General features: G+C 43.4%; 1 pseudogene; it reads left to right on the forward strand.

Moving 5' to 3' along the window:
• Positions 1 to 1,784: 1,784 nt before the first annotated feature.
• LOC120034757 lies at positions 1,785 to 22,596 on the forward strand (annotated as a pseudogene).
• Positions 22,597 to 24,540: the final 1,944 nt, after the last annotated feature.

Here is a 24,540-nt window from a genome sequence, read left to right on the forward strand (position 1 = left end):
CCAGATCTGTTCCTTGTCACAATCCTGTCTCGGAGCTGTACGGACAACTATTTTGACCTCATGGCTTGGTTTTTGCTCTGACACGCACTGCCTTATGTGGGACCTTATATAGATGTGTGTGTGCCTTTCCAAATCATGTCCAATTAATTGAATTTACCACAGATGGACTCCAATCAAGTTGTAGAAACATCTCAAGGATGATCATTGGAAAAAGGGTAAACCTGAGCTCAATTTCAAGTCTCATAGCAAATACTTATATAAATAAGGTATTTCTGTTTTTTGTTTTTTTAATACTTGCAAAAATGTCTAAACCTGTTTTCGCTTTGTCGTTATGGGGTATTGTGTGTAGATTGAGGATTTTTTATTTAAACCATTTTAGAATAAGGCTGTAACATAACATGTGGAAAAAGTGGAGGGGTCTGAATACTTTCCGAATCCACTGTCATTGACTTTATTTTTATGGAACTGTAACCTTTAGTTCCAGTTTCAGCAGATGTGTGAATCAGGTTTAGAAAATGTTCTCCCCTCGGTGCATTCTAATTTCTACAGAACTGGTTGTGAGTCAGCTGTAGCAACTCCCATAGGCCCATGAATATATAGAGTTTAGAAGCCAGTGATGTTTATCCAGAGCACACTTGATCTGATACTACGCACGCAGGTAACGAAAGCTTGATACTTTGTCAATTGAATTCTGCTGCACTCTCTGTGGATTTTAATGTGATAGTTCCTTATGAACAGGACATAGGAGGCTGCTTGACAGTACTTTTTTCAGTTCAACCTTGGATGTACAATAATTACATTGTAATTTACGTTTTAATTTTAAACGTGTTGTATGGTCGGTACATGAAGCAACATTTTCATCTTGTAAAAGACTACCAATATTTGGGCCGTTCCAACAAATGAAATGAAAAATAATGCACCTAATTTTAACATTCCAAAGAGTACATGTTCAACTTAATAAACACATTTAAATAACAAAATGACTACAGTTAAGTGTCTAAGTAACAGGGTTGACAATTTCATCTTAAATTAGCCATACATCCCCTCATGACAGAAGGAATCGAAGCTTGTTTTGTGCAACAGAGCAGGGCAATTGAATAACAAGCTCACCTGCTTTCACACTATGATTTGACTAATAGATGTTCAATGTTTCTTTTTAAAATGTATATTTAATTGTGGGTTAAACTCTTCCTAGAAGTCAGGGTACGCAGAGGGAAATGTCAAAATGCTGAACTTTGTTGGTTAAGTGGGTTAAACTCTTCCTAGATGTCAGGGTACGCAGAGGGAAATGTCTAAATGCTGAACTTTGTTGGTTAAGTGGGTTAAACTCTTCCTAGAAGTCAGGGTACGCAGAGGGAAATGTCAAAATGCTGAACTTTGTTGGTTAAGTGGGTTAAACTCTTCCTAGAAGTCAGGGTACGCAGAGGGAAATGTCAAAATGCTGAACTTTGTTGGTTAAGTGGGTTAAAATCTTCCTATAAGTCAGGGTACGCAGAGGGAAATGTCAAAATGCTGAACTTTGGCACTTTAGAAAGTCTTTATTCATTTTTAAAAGGTGGTCTATAATTAAAGGGCACTTCATTAAATATAACAGGCTTTTAAAATGCAACATTGGTGCACAATTTCTACTTAAGATATCAAAGGGACTATTTGTGGAACGACCCATTTATTGTGGCAAACATTTAGTTGCAGTTGATCATCTTGAGTTGGCTCAAATTGTAACGCAGTATGTCTAATATGTTGTTTTGCTGTGTGTGTAGAATTATTTGTCTTGTAGAATCATCATGGTGAAGTACACAGTGAAAGTGTTTACTGGAGAAATGCTGCTTGCTGGCACACTGAACAGTGTCTACGTCAAACTGGTCGGCACAAAGGGAGAGAGTGAACGCATGTACATCCCTAAAACCGCCAGCCAAGGATCTGTAAGTAAAAAAATAAGTATGTTGTATTATACCACCATCCATCTGAGTGTGGGAGTCTAATAAAGTATTAAACCACCTGTACTGTAAAAATGGCCAAATTAAAGCTACATTCTGGTATTCAAAAAACAACTACACAAACAGGCTCAACTTAGAGTCTAAGCTGATAGGATGTGTGTTTGCAGGATCATTATAACATTTAATCTATTTCTCTGTAGGTGATAGAACACACCGTGCTCAATCACTCCTCCCTGGGCAATCTGGAGTTTGTGGTGCTGGAAACAGAGCCGTATGCCCTGCTCGCCTACATCAACGATGACTGGTTCTGCTCTAAAGTTGTGGTGACCACACCAGAAGGAGACAAGGCCAACTTCCCCTGTTACCGCTGGATCTCAGGCTATGAGCGTCTGGTGTTCAGAGAGGGCACTGGTCAGTATGTTGTTATACAGTATAGATCATTGTGTAGTTTTAGTTTTGGGTAGAACTGCTGTGCCTATGACACACAGCTATAGGTCAGCTAGCTGATTGTCATTTGTAGTTTCAAATCTAATTTTATTTGTGTCGAATACAACCAGTGTAGACCTTACTGTGAAATGCTTACAAGCCCTTAAACAACAATGTCGATTTAAAGAAAATGAAGTAATTATTTGCTAAATTAACTAGACTAAGTAACACAATAACGAGGCTATATACAAGAGATACCGGTACCGAGTCAATGTACAGGTTAGTCGAGGTAATTGAGGTACTACGTACATGAAGGGTAGGGGTAAAGATAATAGATAATAACCAGAGAATAGCAGCAGCATATGTGAATGTCTTAATATGAATAAAGAGGGGTTCATTGAAAAAAGTCAGGGAAGTCATAGTTTATTTTGAAGTGTGTGTGAAAGGGGCCATATTTATGGAATAATGGTCGATATACACAGTGGATTTCTTAAGATGTTGACCAATACATAAAAACATGAAAATTATCAACATTTCTGGTCTTTTGTATATAAGGTAAGCTAATATCCAATGAGACCTACCGAAGGGCCATAGAGGAGAGAAAGAAGGAGCTGCAGAGTCGCTGTGAGGTGTACCGGTGAGCTTTGTGGAAACATTACTAATTTGTAAAAATACACTAACAACTTTAAACAACATCCAAATAAAAACATAACTCTTACACACAGATACATTGATGTGCGATCGTAATAAAAGTGCCAGGTGGCCTAGCGGATCCCTGAGCTGACTAGTTGAAAAATCTGTTGATATGCCCTTGAGCAAGGCACTTAACCCTAATTGCTCTGGATAAGTGTCTGCTTAACGACATCATTTTTATATAAGCCCCCTCCCTTGAATGTTTTAGGCCTGGGTTCAAATACTATTGTAAATCTTTCAAATACTTTGAGCATTTAGTTTAGCCTGCCTGGAGTAGCAGGTGGGCGGGGTTTACACTTAAAAGAATCAACCCAGGTCTGGTATGGTAGTGTGTAATAGTGAATGACAGGCTGTGTATCACGTCTTGATTTACCGTGTCTATTCCCTTCAGCTGGAGTAAATAGGCAGAGGGTCTACCCCAAATAATGAAAGTTGACAGTGCTTCTGATCTCCCTGCTGAGGTCCGCTTCTCTTTCACCAAGGACTTGGAGTTCAAGTTCACAGCAGCCAAAGCGTAAGTTGAAGCACTGGTTCTCAAACGTTTTTTTGCTTACTGTACCCCAATCACATTTAGCTCTGTGTGGAGTACACCTGAAGTACCCCCTTCGTGTGAATTTCACCTTTAGGCCTATTTTCTTATGGGTCTTCCCAAGTACGAACCAAGAACCCCCAGGGGTACTGTCGTGGAAATTCTAATCAATAATGAGGAGAGACAAGGTCAATCACCAATCAGGATATTACTTTATTCAAAACATATTAATACAGGAGCAGGTCACACCACACACAAGTGAACAATGCGAGTGCTCTGCAGTAATGAGGCTGGTCAATGACTCACCCGTAGGTGATTCGTCGAGAGTCCAATGAGCAGAGGAATCATGGTTCTTATATTTGACACAAAAAATCATAAGCCACCTTGGGTTCATCTTGTGGTTATCCCCCAACCTGGCTTAGTCCTCCAGATGCAAGGATGATTAGACACAATGAGGGTTTGGTTCCACTCCTCCAGGCTCCCAATCTGGGTTACACCCACCACATCTTGTCTATGGAATGCAGGCTGAAATCAGTTGTCAGCTCAAGCTATCTCTCGTGACCATACACCCAGACTAGCTGCAGGGAGCTGGAGTGGAGACCATACACCCAGACTAGCTGCAGGGAGCTGGAGTGGAGACCATACACCCAGACTAGCTGCAGGGAGCTGGAGTGGAGACCATACACCCAGACTAGCTGCAGGGAGCTGGAGTGGAGACCATACACCCAGACTAGCTGCAGGGAGCTGGAGTGGAGACCATACACCCAGACTAGCTGCAGGGAGCTGGAGTGGAGACCATACACCCAGACTAGCTGCAGGGAGCTGGAGTGGAGACCATACACCCAGACTAGCTGCAGGGAGCTGGAGTGGAGACCATACACCCAGACTAGCTGCAGGGAGCTGGAGTGGAGACCATACACCCAGACTAGCTGCAGGGAGCTGGAGTGGAGACCATACACCCAGACTAGCTGCAGGGAGCTGGAGTGGAGACCATACACCCAGACTAGCTGCAGGGAGCTGGAGTGGAGACCATACACCCAGACTAGCTGCAGGGAGCTGGAGTGGAGACCATACACCCAGACTAGCTGCAGGGAGCTAGAGTGGAGACCATACACCCAGACTAGCTGCAGGGAGCTGGAGTGGAGACCATACACCCAGACTAGCTGCAGGGAGCTGGAGTGGAGACCATACACCCAGACTAGCTGCAGGGAGCTGGAGTGGAGACCATACACCCAGACTAGCTGCAGGGAGCTGGAGTGGAGACCATACACCCAGACTAGCTGCAGGGAGCTGGAGTGGAGACCATACACCCAGACTAGCTGCAGGGAGCTGGAGTGGAGACCATACACCCAGACTAGCTGCAGGGAGCTGGAGTGGAGACCATAAAAACACTACATTAGTAGAACAGAAAATGTATTTTACTATTTGTTAAGTGTATAATTAAACTATTAATATAAAACAAATCTACTAAATACCTAATTTCTCTCACATACCCCCTCTCAAGAAACTCAGTTTCTTCTAGAAAAATGTAAGGGTACAAGCATTACATAATTATTGTTAAACATACATTTAAACAAACAAAGTACATATAAATTCCTGAGTTTAACCTTATCAATCTGGAACAGAAAATTAAACAAATAATTTTTGATCACAAGTTTCATTACTGCAAATAGGACCGTCATCACGCTGGCACCATGCACAATGGTAGGGGTCAGCATGATGGAAATAGCCATTTTCATCCTTATAGCACCATCGGTAGAAACAGAAATTAGCATATTTTGTTGGACAAATCCAGGTAGTGATTCCCGGTTTCAGTAAAATGTCTTCCTTTATGTGCTTAATGAACATGACCCAGGACAAGCATCATGATGATACCACTATTTACAAGGTAACACCTATGGACTCTATGTACCATTAGCATAAACCTGCTATAGTTCCTGAGTATTATCATTATCATCAAATGTAATTTCAGTAACGGATTAGGATCAGATTCACTCTCAGGATCAGAGTTCACCCTCTCCATTCACCAGGGCATGGTGAAAACGATGTCAACATCTGTAGTACACAACTTCTTTACACATGTCACAATCAGCATAACAATCATAACATAAAACATTCATTGCTTCACTCATAGAATTATTAACATACTCAAATCAATTACTAATTTTAAAAAATCATTCAGTTTCCCTTAACATACTGTAGTGGACTTCCATCAGTCCTGGAAAAAAGAATCCTACTCAAAACACGTCAGATAACACAATGTTCCATTTAGTGGAATAGACACCTTCTAAAGTAAACAATCGCAGAGCCGCTTTCTGGTTATCTTATCATTTTAACCTGATGCATTAATTTAGTCAATATAAAACCTGTTGTAACAAATCTAGGACCTCCATAAGTCTGGTTCATCCTTGGGAGCAATTTCCAAACGCCTGAAGGTACCACGTTCATCTGTACAAATAATAGTACACAAGTATAAACACCATGGGACCAGGCAGCCGTCATACCGCTCAGGAAGGAGACACGTTCTGTCTCCTAGAGATGAACATACTTTGGTGCAAAAAGTGCAAATCAATCCCAAAACAACAGCAAAGGACATTGTGAAGATGCTGGAGGAAACAGGTACAAAAGTATCTATATACACTATAAAACGAGTCCTATATCGACATAACCTGAAAGGCCGCTCAGCAAGGAAGAAGCCACTGCTCCAAAACCGCCATGAAAAGGCAGACTACGGTTTGCAACTGCACATCGTACTTTTTGGAGAAATGTCCTCTGGTCTGATGAAACAAATATAGAACTCTTTTGCCATAATGACCATTGTTATGTTTGAAGGAAAAAGGGGGAGGCTTGCAAGCCGAAGAACACCATCCCAACCGTGAAGCAGGGGGGTGGCAGTATTATGTTGTGGAGGTGCTTTGCTGTAGGAGGGACAGGTGCACTTCACAAAATAGATGGCTTCATGAGGGAGGAAAATGATGTGGATATATTGAAGCAACATCTCAAGACATCAGTCAGGAAGTTAAAGCTTGGTCGTAAATAGGTCTTCCAAATGGACAATGACCCCAAGCATACTTTCAAAGTTGTGCAAAATGGCTTAAGGACAACAAAGTCAAGGTATTGGAGTGGCCATCACAAAGCCCTGACCTCAATCCCATAGAAAATTTGTGGGCAGAACTGAAAAAGCATGTGCGAGCAAGGAGGTTTTACAAACCTGACTCAGTTACACCAGCTCTATCAGGAGGAATGGGCCAAATTCACCCAACATATTGTGGGAAGCTTGTGGAAGGCTACCCGAAACGTTTGACCCAAGTTAAACAATTTAAAGGCAATGCTACCAAATACAAATTGAGTGTATGCAAACTTCTGACCCACTGGGAATATGATGAAAGAAGTAAAAGCTGAAATAAATCATTCTCTCTACTATTATTCTTAAAATAAAGTGGTGATCCTAACTGACCTAAGACAGGGAATTTTTATTAGGATTGAATGTCAGGAATTGTGAAAAACTGAGTTTAAATGTATTTGGCTAAGGTGTATGGTAACTTCCGACTAAACAATGAACCATAATCACAACTCATGACATTCCCACCCTGCGTGAATCTGTAGGTAGCTAACTAACCAGGTTCAACGTTAGCTAGCTAACATTAGGCTATTACTAGCCAAGCAAATGTCTCTTTCTGTCAAAATGAATAACGTGTAATATCTGAAAGTGTAGCTAGCTGGACTATCTTACCCGTGTACATCATTCATGGTTGGATGCGTCTCCTGTCAGATGCCATGGTTGCCCTTAGAGACAGGTGTTTTCTCCTTAGCTTTCATAATCGAATTCCACTGATTTCACAACTCAGTCCTCCAGAAAGTGGAGAGCAACACTTATGCAGTTTTAATACACAATACATAAAAAAGCAGCATTAGACAGGATTACCTAGACATACTGACCAGCTCAAATAGACAGAAGTGTGCTATATGGCAGACCAATCAAAACTCATCTCTCGGCATGTCCAGCCAACATTATCTAAGCCAATCATGGCCAACGGGAAGGTTTGCTGGCTTTTTCTTTGGCTAAACCAACTAGGTTCGTAATTTAACAATTTATTTGTATTTACAGTTGGCATACAAGTTTGTTATTAAGACACATAAGTGAGTGCATGCATTTTCAATATTGTTAGACCCCAGCAGGAATCAAACCCACTATCATTGTAGCCATGCTCTACCAACTGAGCCACACAGGACCACATAGGAACACATTTAACCTAAAGAGCAGACATTTTCTTCAAATTGCGATTGACACATTCAATATATGTGGCCTGTGCATGAATCAACCACCCAAGGGGGACATTCTGGTGTTAAAACCATTGTCTAACCAAATGCACCATCCAAGTCTTTCCCATGTTGAAGTTAATATCCTTCTCTGTCCCGGCAGATTAACTAATCTGAACCTAGCAGGACTGTCCACCAACAAGGAGCAATGGAAAAGCCTAGATGAACTCAGTCACGTCTTCAATAGCCGCAAGACTGATGTTTATGGTAAGGTCTGGTCAGTGGTGTCTGTCTTGAATAAGTCATGGATTCAAATGGTTTACTGGAACCATTAGCATCTCATTATTTCATTATTTTGTTATCCATTAGACTATGTCGAAAAGAACTGGAAGGAGGATGAGTTTTTTGGGTACCAGCTTCTGAACGGCATCAACCCCATGATGATCCATCGCTGCTCCAAGCTTCCAGAGAACTTCCCCATCACAGAAGACATGGTGAAGGCTTCCCTTTTTGGAAAAAGCCTTGAGGAGGAAATGCAGGTTTGTTACTCATCGTTCTGTTATTGCTCTAGTGGTTTCTTCCTCAGTCATTTGTGTGTAGTACATTACATTGTGTCAGTAGCCTACATAATTATTTGGTATGGTGTTGACGTCTTCCTAACTCATTCATGTCCTAACCTAAACAGAAAGGCAACGTCTTCCTGGTTGACTACAAGCGCCTGCATGGAGTGACTGCAAACGTGATCAACGGGAAACAGCACTTCTTGGCTGCTCCTCTCTGCTTGCTCTACATGACTCCAGAAGATAAGCTCATGCCCATCGCAATCCAGGTACATCTTACATGAGGGTGAAATGTAGAGTTCTGAACTCCACATTGAAGAAGCTTAATAGAACATTTGCCACTGGGAGTGCTCTTGAGCCAAAAGGGGTCCCCTAAATGAAAATAAATATTGCCCAGAAATTACCTAATTGACCACAAAGCAAGAACCATGAGCAAAATCATATACTGTTAGCCTAAGGTTTTTGTTGTATCATGAGTTAAGAATTGTATTACTGTTATATCATATGACCTTATGTGCCATACAGATAACACTCAAGCCAAAGGTAACAATTAAACTTAGTACCAGTTAAAAGTTTGGACACACAACTCATTCAAGGGTATTTTCTATATTTGTATTTTATTTTTTATTTTATTTCACCTTTATTTAACCAGGTAGGCCAATTGAGAACAAGTTCTCATTTACAACTGCGACCTGGCCAAGATAAAGCAAAGCAGTGCGACAAAAACAACAACACAGAGTTACACATAAGCAAACATACAGTCAATAATGCAATAAAACAATCTATGTACAGTGTGTGCAAATGTAGAATAGTAGGGAGGTAAGGCAATAAATAGGCCATAGGGGAGAAATAATTACAATTTAGCATTAACACGAGTGATAGATGTGCAGATGATGATGTGCAAGTAGAGATCCTGGGGTGCAAGAGGATAAGTAACAATATGGGGATGAGGTAGTTGGGTGTGCTATTTACAGATTGGCTCTGTACAGGTACAGTGATTGGTAAGCTGCTCTGACAGCTGATTCTTAAAGTTAGAGAGGGGGATATAAGACTCCAGCTTCAGTGATTTTTGCAATTCATTCCAGTCATTGACAGCAGAGAACTGGAAGGAAAGGCGGCCAAAGTAAGTGTTGGGTTTGGGGGTGACCAGTGAAATATACCTGCTGGAGCATGTGCTATGGGTGGGTGTTGCTATGGTAACCAGTGAGCTGAGATAAGGTGGGGCTTTACCTAGAAAATACTTATAGATGACTTGGAGCCAGTGGGTTTGGCGTGAGTATGTAGTGAGGGCCAGCCAACAAGAGCATACAGGTCGCAGTGGTGGGTAGTATATGGGGCTTTGGTGACAAAACAGATGGCACTGTGATAGACTGCATCCACATTTTTTGAGTAGAGTGTTGGAGACTATTTTGTAAATGACATCGCTAAAGACAAGGATCGGTAGGATGGTCAGTTTTACGAGGGTATGTTTGGCAGCATGAGTGAAGGAGGCTATGTTGCAAAATAGGAAGCCGATTCTAGATTTCATTTTGGATTGGAGACGCTTAATGTCTGGAAGGAGAGTTTACAGTCTAACCAGACACCTAGGTATTTGTAGTTGTCCACATATTCTAAGTCAGAACCGTCCAGAGTAGTGATGTGGTTGGAGAGCATGCACTTAGTTTTACTAGCATTTAAAAGCAGTTGGAGGCCTTAGAAGGAGTGTTGTATGGCATTGAAGCTCGTTTGGATGTTTGTTAGCACAATGTCCAAAGAAGGGCCAGATGTATACAGAATGGTGTCGTCTGCGTAGAGGTGGATCAGAGAATCCCTAGCAGCAAGAGCGACATCATTGATATAGAGAAAAGAGTCGGCCTGAGAATTGAACCATGTGGCACCCATGTGGAGACTGCTAGAGGTTCGGACAACAGGCCCTCCGATTTGACACACTGAACTCTATCTGAGAAGTAGTTGGTGAACCAGGCGAGGCAGTCATTTGAGAAGCCAAGGCAAGAAGCCAATTATTGAGTCTGCCGATAAGAATGCGGTGATTGACGGAGTCGAAAGCCTTGGCCAGGTCGATGAAGACTGCTGAGCAGTACTGTCTTTTATTGATGGCGGTTCTGATATCGTTTAGGAACTTGCTGAGGTGCACCCATGTCCAGCTCGGAAACCAGAGTGCATAGTGGATAAGGTACAGTATAACTCTTGGCTGACAGAAAATAGAATGAATTAGCTACTAGCAATTACTATTTATCATTAATCACATCACAGGCGAGCTCACCATTGATCAAAATAATTGAGTAAAACACTTTCTAGAATCAAAAGTAGTCCAAAGATAGGTAGTTTGTGCGCGCCGGAATGTTTATTTTTTTTGCATCAACCAAAGATAATAAGAGGAGACTAGATGAGTTTGGTCTGTTTATAGTATGCATATTGAAGGGGGTGTGTCGTCTACGATCATCCACTTCCTTTCATTCACTTCCGGAAGTTTATCCGAAAGATGAGTGAACCATTCCTTCACCTCATTATAACATCTTTGGTCTGACAGATTACGTGACACCAGAATGCATTGTATAATGTCAACAAACATGGCGCCACACATAGCTGGCAAATAGCTTAGCTCATTATCATCAGTACACATCATAGGTGTCCATTACAATAGATGCAATAATCGGGAATGCATTATTTGTCACAAGAACTTGAAAACATGTGAATAAAACTGTAAATACATTATGCTCTATACATACATACTGTATGCGCCTACAGTAGAAACGACAACACGATATACAGAAAATAAGGAACATACTTTGATATGAACGCACTCATGTCCAAAGTTATTATTTGTAAGGAAAACAACAAGGAAGGCAAAGCAAGTGTTGGTCAATTTCTTCAACAGATGATCAGGTCTATATACTTATTAGACACATATTAGTAATGGAAAGGAAACACAGACTCTTTGTTTAAGTACTAATATTCTCCTTTCGTAATACAATTGTAAGCAGAAGTTGGTACTGAGTACAGTATATGATTGCTGTCCCCAGGTTCTGCAAAGTGTCTAAGACATCCTGTAACTCTTATAGCCTCCCCAGTCCCCCTTGCGTGACTTTCCCTGGCAACAACATTTTAATAAATCTAACCTTCCTCTGACAGCAGAAACCATCTTGTCAGCAATTAAAAGCTCAGAAGTGGGTTTGACCGAAAATGGACCTTTCAGCACAAGTATAGGGTCATAACAAGATGAACGAGTCTAAGCATCTTCTGACAGGTGGCTGTTTTAATCATGCCTGCGGCAGCCTTGTGTTCTCAGAAAACCCGTCGTATTCTCAGAACCTCAGATAGCCAAGGTGGGTCCCAGACAGGAGGAGTATGAACGTAGGCGGTTTCCGCCTTCTGATAGTGTCTGAAGGGCACAACACTCAAAACAGTTGTTAACACACACTCCTAAGAGCAGACCTTACAGTTTATCATAACACAATTTATTAACCCTTTAAAAGGTATGAGGCCTTGGTTTAACCCGTTCATGAGCGCCAGCAAGAAAAAAGACTGCGCAAATATATGCATACTTGATCTGCGCAAACATGAGTGAAGTGTGGTGGGCTCTCCTCAAAGAGAGAAGTTTAAATTGCTCAGTAAAGCCTCAAACATAAATTGTCTGCAATGCTGAAATCGGCAACTTCTATGTGAATTAATGAGGGGGAGGAACACACCTGTCACGTTCCTGACCTATTTCTGTTAGTTTGTTGTATGTGTTAGTTGGTCAGGACGTGAGTTTGAGTGGGCATTCTATGTTTTCTGTTTCTATGTTGGTTTAAGGGTTGCCTGGTATGGCTCTCAATTAGAGGCAGGTGTTTGGCGTTTCCTCTAATTGAGAGTCATATTTAGGTAGGTTGTTTCACAGTGTTCGTTGTGGGTGGTTGTCTCCTGTTTCAGTGTTTGTTCGCACCATACGGGACTGTTCGGTTTGTTTGTACATCGTTCCTTTTGTGTAGTCTATTTTCCCTGTTCGTGCGTTCTTAGTGTTATATGTAAGTTCGTATAGTTCAGGTTTGTCTACATTTGTTTTGTTATTTTGTTAATTATTTCAAGTAGTTTCGTTTCGTGTTTTTCCCGTCTTGTTTTATTAAAATTATGTCATATCAACCCGCTGCGCCTTGGTTCAATCACTACTCCTCCTCTTCGGTTGTAGAGGAGGAGGAATACCGTTACAGAACCACCCACCAAATAACCAGAACCAAGCAGCGGTGTAACGGGAGGAACGGACAGCGCACGAAGCAGGATTTATGGTCTTGGGAGGAGATCATGGAAGGAAAAGGACCATGGGCTAAAGTGGAGGTGAATCGCCGCCCATGGGAACAGCTGGAGGCAGCTCGGTAAGCGGAGGAAACGGGAGAGAGGAACCGGCATTATGAGGGGACGCGTCTGGCACGGAAGCCCGAAAAGCCCGTGAGTACTACCCAAAAATTTCTTGGGGGGGAGCTAAGAGGTAGTGGGCCAAGGGCAGGTAGGAGACCTGCGCCCACTTCCCAGGCTAACCGTGGAGAGCGGGAGTACGGGCAGACACCGTGTTACGCAGTAGAGCGCACGGTGTCTCCTGTACGTGTGCATAGCCCAGTGCGGGTTATTCCACCTCCCCGCACTGGTAGGGCTAGATTGGGCATTGAGCCAAATGTCATGAAGCCGGCCCTTCATATCTGGCCACCAGTACGTCTCCTCGGGCCGGCTTACATGGCACCAGCCTTACGCATGGTGTCCCCGGTTCGCCTACATAGCCCAGTGCGGGTTATTCCACCTCCCCGCACTGGTCGGGCGACGGGGAGCATTCAGCCAGGTAAGGTTGGGCAGGCTCAGTGTTCAAGGGAGCCAATACGCCTGCATGGTCCGGTATTTCCGGCGCTACCTCCCCGCCCCAGCCCAGTACCACCAGTGCCTACACTACGCACCAGGCTTCCAGTGCGTCTCCAGAGCCCTGTTCCTCCTCCACGCACTCTCCCTATGGTGCGTGTCTCCAGCCCAGTGCCTCCAGTTCGGGCACCACGCACTAAGCCACCTGTGAGTCTCCAGAGCCCTGTACACACTGTTCCTTCTCCCCGTACTCGTCCTGATGTGCGTGCCCTCAGCCCGGTGCCACCAGTGCCGGTACCACGCACCAGGCAAATAGTACGTTTTGAGAGTCCAGTGTGCCCTGTCCCTGCTCCCCGCACTAGGCTTGAAGTGCGTGTCTCCAGTCCGGTGCCTCCAGTTCCGGCACCACGCACCAGGCCTTCAGTGCGTCTCAGCCGGCCAGAGTCTGCCGTCTGCCCAACGGCGCCTGAACTGTCCGTCTGCCAAGCGCCGCATGAACTGCCCGTCTGCCATGAGCCTGCAAAGCCGCTCGTCTGCCATGAGCCGCTAGAGCCTTCCGCCAGACTGGAGCCGCTAGAGCCTTCCGCCAGACAGGAGCAGCCAAAGCCTTCCGCTAGACAGGATCAGTCTGAGCCATCCGTCTCCGCAGCGCCATCTGAGCCATCCGTCTCCGCAGCGCCATCTGAGCCATCCGTCTCCGCAGCGCCGTCTGAGCCATCCGTCTCCTCAGCGCCATCTGAGCCATCCGTCTCCCCAGCGCCGTCTGAGCCATCCGTCTGTCCCGAGCCGTCAGAGCCATCCGTCTGTCCCGAGCCGTCAGAGCCGCCCGTCTGTCCCGAGCCGTCAGAGCCGCCCGTCTGTCCCGAGCCGCTAGAGCCATTCGCCAGACAGGATCTGCCAGAGCCGCCAACCAGACAGGATCTGCCAGAGCCGCCAACCAGACAGGATCTGCCAGAGCCGCCAACCAGACAGGATCTGCCAGAGCCGCCAACCAGACAGGATCTGCCAGAGCCGCCAACCAGACAGGATCTGCCAGAGCCGCCAGCGAGCCATGAGCGTCCAGAGCCGCCAGCGAGCCATGAGCGTCCAGAGCCGCCAGCGAGCCATGAGCGTCCAGAGCCGCCAGCGAGCCATGAGCGTCCAGAGCCGCCAGCCAGCCATGAGCGTCCAGAGCCGTCAGCCAGCCATGAGCGTCCAGAGCCGTCAGCGAGCCATGAGCGTCCAGAGCCGTCAGCCAGTCATGAGCTGCCCCTCAGGCCAGAGCGGCCATTAATCCAGAACTGCCCCTCAGTCCAGAGCTGTCTCTCTGTCCGGAGCTGCGTTTCAGTCCGGAGTTGCCCCTCTATCCTGAGCTACCTCTCTATCTACCTCTCTATTCTCACCTACCTCTATGTCCTGAGCTACCTTGTCCCGGAGCTGTACCTTTATTTTGTGTTGCCTATATTAGGTGGGTGGAAGAGAGGGGTGGTCATTCTGAGGGGGATTAGCAAGCTGGGATTGACTATGGTGGGGTGGGGACCTCGTCCTGAGCCTGAGCCACCACCGTGGTCAGATGCCCACCCAGACCCTCCCCTAAACTTTGTGCTGGTGCGCCCGGAGTTCGCACCTTGGGGGGGGGGGGGTTATGTCACGTTCCTGACCTATTTCTGTTAGTTTGTTGTATGTGTTAGTTGGTCAGGACGTGAGTTTGGGTGGGCATTCTATGTTTTCTGTTTCTATGTTGGTTTAAGGGTTGCCTGGTATGGCTCTCAATTAGAGGCAGGTGTTTGGCGTTTCCTCTAATTGAGAGTCATATTTAGGTAGGTTGTTTCACAGTGTTCGTTGTGGGTGGTTGTCTCCTGTTTCAGTGTTTGTTCGCACCATACGGGACTGTTCGGTTTGTTTGTACATCGTTCCTTTTGTGTAGTCTATTTTCCCTGTTCGTGCGTTCTTAGTGTTATATGTAAGTTCGTATAGTTCAGGTTTGTCTACATTTGTTTTGTTAATTATTTCAAGTGGTTTCGTTTCGTGTTTTTCCCGTCTTGTTTTATTAAAATTATGTCATATCAACCCGCTGCGCCTTGGTTCAATCACTACTCCTCCTCTTCGGTTGTAGAGGAGGAGGAATACCGTTACAACACCTCAATTCAAACTGTTAGAAAATACAACTTGTTAGAAAATAATTTGAAATTGACAAGGTGAAACACAGCCTATAGATAATTAGCGGGCAGCACGCGTTAACTGTCCTGTTGCGTAATAATCACATTTTGGAACAGTGAGTGCACACGTGCATAAAACAACTCACACTGTGGCGAGCGTTAGAGATATTTGGAACTCACATGTGAAAAGGTTAACAAGGCAAACCGGTTAATTGAAATGCATTCCAGGTGACTACCTCATGAAGCTGGTTGAGAGAATGCCAAGAGTGTGCAAAACTGTCAAGGCAAAGGGTGGCTACTTTGAAAAATATATTTTGACTTGTTGAACACTTTTTTTTTGGTTACTACATGATTCCATATGTTATTTCATAGTTTTGATGTCTTCACTACTACTCTACAATATAGAAAATAGTACAAATAAAGAAAAACACGAATGAGTAGGTGTGTCAACTTTGACTGGTACTGTATGTCTTAAAATGTAATTATAGTAATATACACGTTCTCAATTATTGAAGCAAGCTATGATTTGTGTTTTGTATTTCCTTTCACAGCTGAAGCAGGATCCTGGAGAAGACAACCCCATCTTCCTTCCTACTGACTCTAAGTATGACTGGCTCCTGGGCAAGATCTTTGTGAGGAACGCTGACTTCGCTGAACATGAGCTGAACTTTCACCTACTGAGGACTCACCTGCTGGCTGAGGTGTTTGCCATGTCGACACTGCGTAACCTACCAATGGTCCATCCCCTCTACAAGGTACCTACCTGGTGCTCTGTTTGCAGACAGTTTGTTTTCAACTGTTATTAAAAGAAATCTGTTATTATCCAATCAACTGAATGTGTTTAACATGATAATTCAAGAGAAACCTGAATTTGAAAAAATTCAATAGAAAATGCATGTATTTTAAAAAAAAGTTGCAGTAGGTGGTAGTACAAAACATAGCTTCTTTAGTTGTGAATTTCATGTACGATCGTTCCATCTTTCTCCATAGCTCCTGATCTCTCACTTCCGCTACACTCTGCAGATCAACACTCTGGCTAGACAGGCCCTCATATCAGAGAATGGGGTGATCACAAAGGTACTGCCTATTCCATTCTTATAATGTTGTGTTCTATAAAACGCTAATACTTATGGAATGTCACAATGCTAGTGGAAACTGATTGTATCAGCTATCACAGGGGTCTCCTACAGGTCGATTGCGACATACCAGTAGCTCGCCAAACAATTCTCATTCATTTTTAATGTTTTCCATCTGAAAACAAATCTCACAAGTCTTAGACACCATCTAATCAATGCAACATTATCCCACCCCTGGTTCGCCACTATTGGCTTAAAAAGCGAAACCTCACACAATATCTGCTAATTAATTTCCACAATATTGCTCCCGTCTGTTTGTGTGATGCGTGCGTTTGCCTATCACTCTGTCCGTGTGTAGTCAGTTGATGTGATAACCGTATTGTGGGTTGACAGAAATACTTTCCCGAAAACCATCTTTTCAATTTTAGGACCCCTTTAGGTTAAATAAAATATTGAATTTAGCCTTCACTGTAGCCCATAGAAACACATTGATACTGTAAATCATAATGAATACGATTTTGAAGTGTCTGTCCTATATCTAGGATCTATAAGAAAGCTCAAAATATACACCACCGTTCAAATGTTTGGGGTTACTTAGAAATGTCCTTGTTTTTGAAAGAAAAGCTTTTTTTTTTTTGTCCATTAAAATAACATCAAATTGATCAGAAATACATTGTTAATGTTGTAAATGACTATTGTAGATGGAAACGGATGATTTTTTATGGAATATTTACGTAGGCGTACAGAGTCCCATTATCAGCAACCATCACTCCTGTGTTCCAATGGCACGTTGTGTTAGCTAATCCAAGTTTATCATTTTAAAAGGCTAATTGATCCTTAGTGAACCCTTTTGCAATTATGTTAGCACAGCTGAAAACTTTAGTCTCCAGTGTCAACGACCTCATCCCCAGTCCTGACATCTCCTTGCAGTACAACACAGTTAACAATGCATCACTCTCATCAAACTTGCTTGCCGTGGAGCCTGGCTTGCCAAGGCCGACATCCATCTCCGCCTTGAAGGTGCTGCCCCTCTATCCCGAAACCTGCCATCTCTATGGAGTCTGTCGGGAGGGGCGGTACTACATCTGTCCTCCTGACTTTTGGATGCCAGAGCAGCCCTCGAATGTTCGACACCTTAGCCAAGGCCCTGTTTTGGATTTTGCTGAACATCAACAGACTTCCATTTATGTTCTGATGCTCGCCCTTCCATCAGGATAGGGGGTTTCTACAGTGGTTGTTGGTTGGCTGCCGCATGGCCTGCCAAACTTGCTTCCTCTCCTGCAGCCCCCTCCTCCGCCCTTTTCTAGTCTTAACTAATTGTAAGTGCTTCTCTCTGGGGGAATGACTGGTAGAAGGGCAATACTCAACCATTCCGACAACTTTCCATGGTACACATTAACAAGGACCGATCTAACTACCTCCCTATCAGGCGTTTCCTAAGATGTCTAACCTGGCTATCCATCACCCATCAGTTCCTTCTCAGAGCTGCACATTGTCATGATGTGGCCCTCTTTGGATATAGCAAGCACCAACTCTCTCTCTCTCACCACGTCTCTCTTCCCCCTACAACCAGGCTCTGTTAACTCAGGTCGTAAATTCCTGGAGGAGACTCTCTCCCTCATGCAGTATAGAGAGAGAAAGGTTCACAGTAGAACAAAGGAACTTCTTCTACATCACAGAACTGAACAATGTCCATGTTTTGGAGAATGTGTAAACGGTTGTTGAAGAATCCAGCTATGACTGGTCCATTTTGTGTAATGTTTGTGACCTCATGAGACAATACAGCCTCATTACCATAACTCTGTTTATAAAAGAGTCTCCATTATGAGTTTTGCATCTACTTATTGTATGTAATGAATGAGTAAAGATGAAACTATTTGTGAAATTATGTAATGTGATTTTAAACTGTTTAATGAAAGAGAATCCAATTCCCTTTAAAGTTAAAGTGAGTCATTGGCCCGCCCCATGAGCACATACATTGATTTGGCATCATGGGACATCCCTTTTCTGCTGTTCCGAATATAAACCTCACCTGGAGAAGCCCACTTCAGACCAAGCATACCTCGATTACCGAGAGGGCTAAGGGTTGAGTAGAGACCATGCGTACCTCGATCACAGACGGAGCTAAGGTTGCTGAATTCTTAACCATACCACGTGGTTAAACTCTGAGACTATCGATACCGACAGAATAAGAGCAAATCTTCGGTACCAATTTGTAGTCTGCAGCTAGGAATTAAGGACCTGGAATGCGAACACCGACACCCGCCGAAACAACTATTCTATATGAACATTTCTGAATGGGACTCTGAAGTATCCATTCTAACCACAAAAGACTCCAGGGACGCAAAGAGAAGTTCAGATGAACTTTTCAACAGAAAGACTGACGATTCCAACAGATATTACGACGACACACTGAGCGTAAATATATATATTGATTGCAATTATTCCCGAATGAGTGAGCGTTCGTGTGCAAAGGATTAGCATTTCAATGAATATATTTATCAACTGTGTAGTGTCTTTTGTCTTTCGCGCCCTTCTCAGTCCCTTTGTCTACCAAGCCGCCATACCGGTTTAGCCCACTCGGGCACATCCCCTATCATTTCCTTGTAACCATATCTACTGTTTGTTTGTTTGTTATGTATTTCTGTGATTATTTAGTTAGTTAGTAAATAAATGATTAAGACAATTGATGTATGGATGATTCATAGTGAAGGCTGGGTTCGTGCAGATAACCAACAATTTACGACGTTTGGAATGAGACTAACGTGAGGTAAAGAATAATTCATTAATTAGAAGACTAATTGATCAGATATTCAAATATCTGAAAAGTTATATTAGGAAAATTATAATCTTAATTATAAATTTGTAATCTGAAGATTTTCCTTGGTGCCCCGACTTCCTAGTTAATTACATTTACATGATTAGTTTAATCACGTAATAATAATTACAGAGAATTGATTTGATAAAATAACAGTCTTCACTTTAATGATGTCAGAGACACGACAACATGCTCCTGGTCAATGTAACTCAATCGCTGATTCTCTGTCCCGCTTCCAATTTCAGAGATTCAGATGCTTGGCCCCGTATGGAGAACCCCTACCATCCCCAGTTCCTCCTTACTCCATGACGACCTTCCCATGAACCATTCACTCCTTCTCATCTCCCAGCCACTCCATCCTCTCAGCTGTTGCACCAATGACATGGTCCTCTTACTGGACAGCCTGGAGATGTTTCCAAACCATCTGTTACCTGTCTTTAGCATTCAACTTGGTCACCATGTCTGCCTTTTGTCATCCCTCTCCACATCCCAGCATGTCAGATGTCACCATCCTCAACAAAGATTTCACCATCAAACATAGCAAAACCGATCAGTTTAGCAGAACCACACCAGCCTACCTGTTCCAGCTACTATCATCCCTTACGAACCACTCCCCTACTTCCTGCAGCTCGATCTCAACATGCCTCTCCATCCGATTCACTATTCATCACAGATTCTGGTTCCATCGCCAATGGTTCCATTCCCATCTGAGACTAATACTATCCCTGTCCGGCTATCCTGCTGACTAAAACTCCGGACAATAATTCCGAATCGGCGCCACTTCCATGGCATCAAAGACTACACTGTACAACTCCTTGGCCGCTGGTCCTCTCAAGCCTATCATTCCTACATCTGTTCTGACATCAACAACATCAGGACAGCCCACAACATGCTCATCTCTCAGAACCTGCATTAACTCTGGCACTGTTCGACAGTATGCCTCATTTCACGGACACCATCTACCTCGCGCACCATATCGTACCCAACCAGCCAAAAGAGGATTGGCTCCCCAGCTGAGCCTGGTTCCTCAAGGTTTCCTTCCTTGAAGGGAATTTTTTACTTGCCACTGTCGCTTCTGCTTGCTCTCCTGGGGTATGTTGGCTCACTCATGGGCATCTTGTTCGTATGTCTGTACTACTTCAAATATATCGCCAACCATTCAGCACCTGCAGTCCAGAACAGCACACTTCCTCTCCAGGGTCCATCTAACTTGGAGTTCTCTTATTGGGGATTTGTCTTCCCCACAGCAGCCTAGCCTGACTGTCTACCTGAGACGCAAAGCCAAACCCTACAGTCAACCCTTCATCTGCTGCCCTTAGCTTCCTCCGATCCATTCTCATTTCCCTCCTTAATCCTCATTCTCTCATCCAATTCATCAATAAATATTCAAAACAAATTTTCATGTCTGTTCCTTAAAGTTGTGAAATGGAAGTTGTATGGTAGATTTGAATATCTGATTGACTGACACTAGATTAGCACTACTCTCACTAAAGTTGAGGCAGAATTTTTCTAACATGTATTTTTTTTTTTAGGTATGCTGTAGAGTGCCCGGGTGCCCGTAAAAATCGAAATTCTGGGCTGCGATGTAATGTTCTCCCCTGAGTTTACTTTATCTGCGATTTCAGAAATGCTCATCGGGAGTCCACGGGCACTGCAAATTTTTTTGCTCTATCTGCCCTTAAGTTAAAAAATTGTGAACTATCCCTTTAACCCATCTTGAAGAATGCTGGTGTAGGAGGTTCAGGGATGATGGAGTTTCTGAAGAAAGCAGTGGCCTCATTGACCTACAGCTCCCTCTGTATGCCGGAGGACATCACTACACGCGGTCTGGAGTCAATCCCCAACTTCCTCTACAGGGATGACGGACTCAGGTTGTGGGACATCGTCCACAGGTAATGTTTGTACAGGCCTATAGATTTTCATGGTGCAAAAAAGCCCAGATCTGCACAAAGAAATTCTGTAAACCTTATAAAGCAGCATGATTTGTGTATTAAGGATTGTATATTCCTGCAACTACATTTTGCATTGTCCAGTTTACTAAACTCTACTATACCCCCCCATGCTGCCAGATTATATTGACTTTTATAGTGTCTTTTGCACATACTGTGTCTGTGCTCTTTTGCCGTGTTGTCATCGTGTTTTGGCTAATGCCTGATATTTTGTATAGTTTTGTTCACAAAGTGATTGGTCACTACTACACCTGTGACTCAGACGTCCAGAAGGACTCTGAACTGCAGAACTGGATCAAGGAGATCTTCTTCTATGGGTTCCTGGCAGAAACCAGCACAGGTTACACTTTTCTCATTTAAATGACACAACCTGCGTCACAAATGGCAACAGCTCTCTGGTCAAAGGTAATGCACTATATAGGGAAAAGGGTGGAATTTGACAGACTACACTTTTAAAATTTGTGATGCTGTTGCATCACTGCAACTCAAAAGTATAATATTAAATCACAATGGTTCTCTACAGATCTGGTTTGTTGATTAAATTATTTCTGATATCAAACATGTCCATTCCCTTAGGCTTCTCGTTCCCTAACTATATTCTGGATCATTTGCAAAATGTGTCAATTCGGTGTCTGATTGTAGCATACTGTGTCTCCTCTGTGCAGGAATCCCTCAGTCTTTCAGTTTGGTGACAGAGCTGGTCAAGTTTCTCACCATGGTGATCTTCACAGTGACTGTCAAACATGCTGCAGTCAACAATGGACAGGTAATGAACATTGAAACGTCAAAAACCTGTGTGCAGTATCCTCCGCTGTTATTCAAAATGTGATTTTAATTAGTTTCTGTTGAATTATATTGGAAAAGCAGTGGTTTGATCTATTTCACCATTGTCATTCCAGTTTGATTTTGGGGGCTGGATGCCCAACTTCCCCATCGCTCTGCAACAACCACCTCCCACCACTAAGGGGCAGTGTACTGAGAGCACCATGCTGAAGACCTTCCCTGACATCAATACCACCGTCAATGGCATGGCAGCGGTGTACCTTCTGAGCACTCAGTCCACTGACTTTGTGAGTATATGAGATAAACTATATTTTGACATTTGTAATGAAATCTTAAATCACAATCGAATTGTTTCCTCAGTAGTCATAATTAGTATATCAGTGGTTGTGAAATTTCAAATTTCATCAACTCTTGCCTACTTAGGTCGCTCTTGGAAATGGCTATCAGGATCACTTCAGCGAGAAGACCCCTCTGGAACTGATTCACGAAACTCAAGATGTGCTGGAGAAATACAACTTTGAAATCCAAGGCAGGAATGTCTCTTTGCCCTTGCCATACACATACCTGAATCCCAACAATGTGGAGAACAGTGTGACCCTGTAATGAGTCAGGGCTGTGTTTATTAGTCCCCAAATGGAAGGAAACTCACTGATACAGGGAGACTACCTTGTTTTCCGTTGAAACATGTTTTAAAGCATTTATCTTATGGTACGACCTAGGAAGTTTACTCAATTGCGGTTCAATCCACTTTTTCTTCTTTTTAATAGCACCATAGCCACATAACTAGAGCTGGCCATGCAGTCAAGATGAGAAGTTAAATGTTTCTACTTCTGTTTTGTATGCCACTAGATGATCCCTTTTATCTAATATTTTAGTTGGGTTCTTGTATAACTGAAATGTTTGTGCCTTGGCTCCCTTCCTGTTAACGGTTAATGGCAAAACCTAATCTTGCATGCTAAACAGAAAGCTACTGTAGCTGCTCCCCATGGCCTTCCATTTTCCAGCTAACGAGCAGGAGGTGGGGTGTATGGTTCCCATAGAGACAGGTGACCTTAAGGAGAACTTATTTCAGCTACCTGCCTCCCTCTAAAAGAGGAGTGTTGAGAGTAAACTACCAAATGGACAACACCTACAGACGTGACTTCCCATAGTGCCTTGCTGCTGAGAGCAAGCTGCAAGTGACATTCCTGATTTATTAGCAGTGTAGCTTTAAATTGAACCCACTCAATAAATGTGTGGTAGCCAGAAGGATACTACTGTCCATACAGCTAAGATAGAGATTATCTTTTTGTTCCTCTGCTTTGTAACTCTATTTGCTGGCTGATCAAGAGCTTTTTGATTTCATGCAATAAGTCTTAGTTAATCTTCATCCTTGTCTCTTTCAGTGTTCATGGTCCATGTGGCGCAAGCAGTTTTGTTCAACTGGTTGACCCTTACATACCAGAGCCTTATACTGAGTAGCACACAAGGGTATAAAGGTACAGATGGTGAAACGTGAGTGTATATATATCCATCAGACTTTAGTGGTTAATACCTTTCAGTTGTCAGTCATTCTTTTTCACGTTACACTATGATTCAGCTATGGAAATAACCTGCAATGTGATGGCTTATCCTCCCATGAACAGGGTTATGGCTTAGGATATTGAATAGGGGACCATTCTTTAACCAACCTTTACTAGGCGATACTTAATTTTCGACTTGGAAGGCACCAGTGTCTTTTCTAAACTTCCATGGTCAAGACCGGTGGGTGTCCGCCCTATAGACGTTCCACCCCATGCAGCATGTCATGAGTGTGACTCAGAAATAAAGTGTCGCTTTGAATGACACCCACCTGTATCGATCAATGAGGAGATCAGACCTCAAAGGTGGCGGCATATACACTGAACAAAAATATAATCGCAACATTTAAAGTGTTGGTCCCAGGTGTCATGAGCTGAAATAAAAGATCCCAGAAATTGTCCATATGAACAAAAAGCTCTCTCTCAAATTTTGTGCACACATTTGTTTACATTCCTGTTGTGAGAATTTCTACTTTGCCAAAATAATCCATCCACCTGACGATGTGACATATCAAGAAGCTGATTAAACAGCATGATCATTACACAGGTGCACCTTGTGCTGGGGACAATCAAATGCCACTCTAAAATGTGCAGTTTTGTCACAATGGCACAGATGTCTTAAGTTTTGAGGGAGCGCGCAATTGGCATGCTGACTGCATCAATGACCAGAGTTGTTGCTAGAGAATAATTTAATGTTCATTTCTCTTCCATAAGCCGCCTTCAACAGTTTTTGAGAATTTGTCAGTACGTCCAACCGGCCTCACAACCGTACACCATGTGTATGGCATTGTGTGGGCAAGTGGTTTGCTGATGTCAACATTGTGAACAGAGTGCCCCATGGTGGGGTTCTGGTATGGGCAGGCATAAGCTATGGACAACGAACACAATGGAAATTTGAATGCACAGAGATACCGTGGCGAGATCCTGAGGCCCATTGTCGTCATTCATCTGCTGCCATCACCTCATGTTTCCGCATGATAATGCAAGG

This window comes from Salvelinus namaycush, chromosome 42 (assembly GCF_016432855.1).
Source record: "Salvelinus namaycush isolate Seneca chromosome 42, SaNama_1.0, whole genome shotgun sequence".
Taxonomy (NCBI): Eukaryota; Metazoa; Chordata; class Actinopteri; order Salmoniformes; family Salmonidae; genus Salvelinus; species Salvelinus namaycush.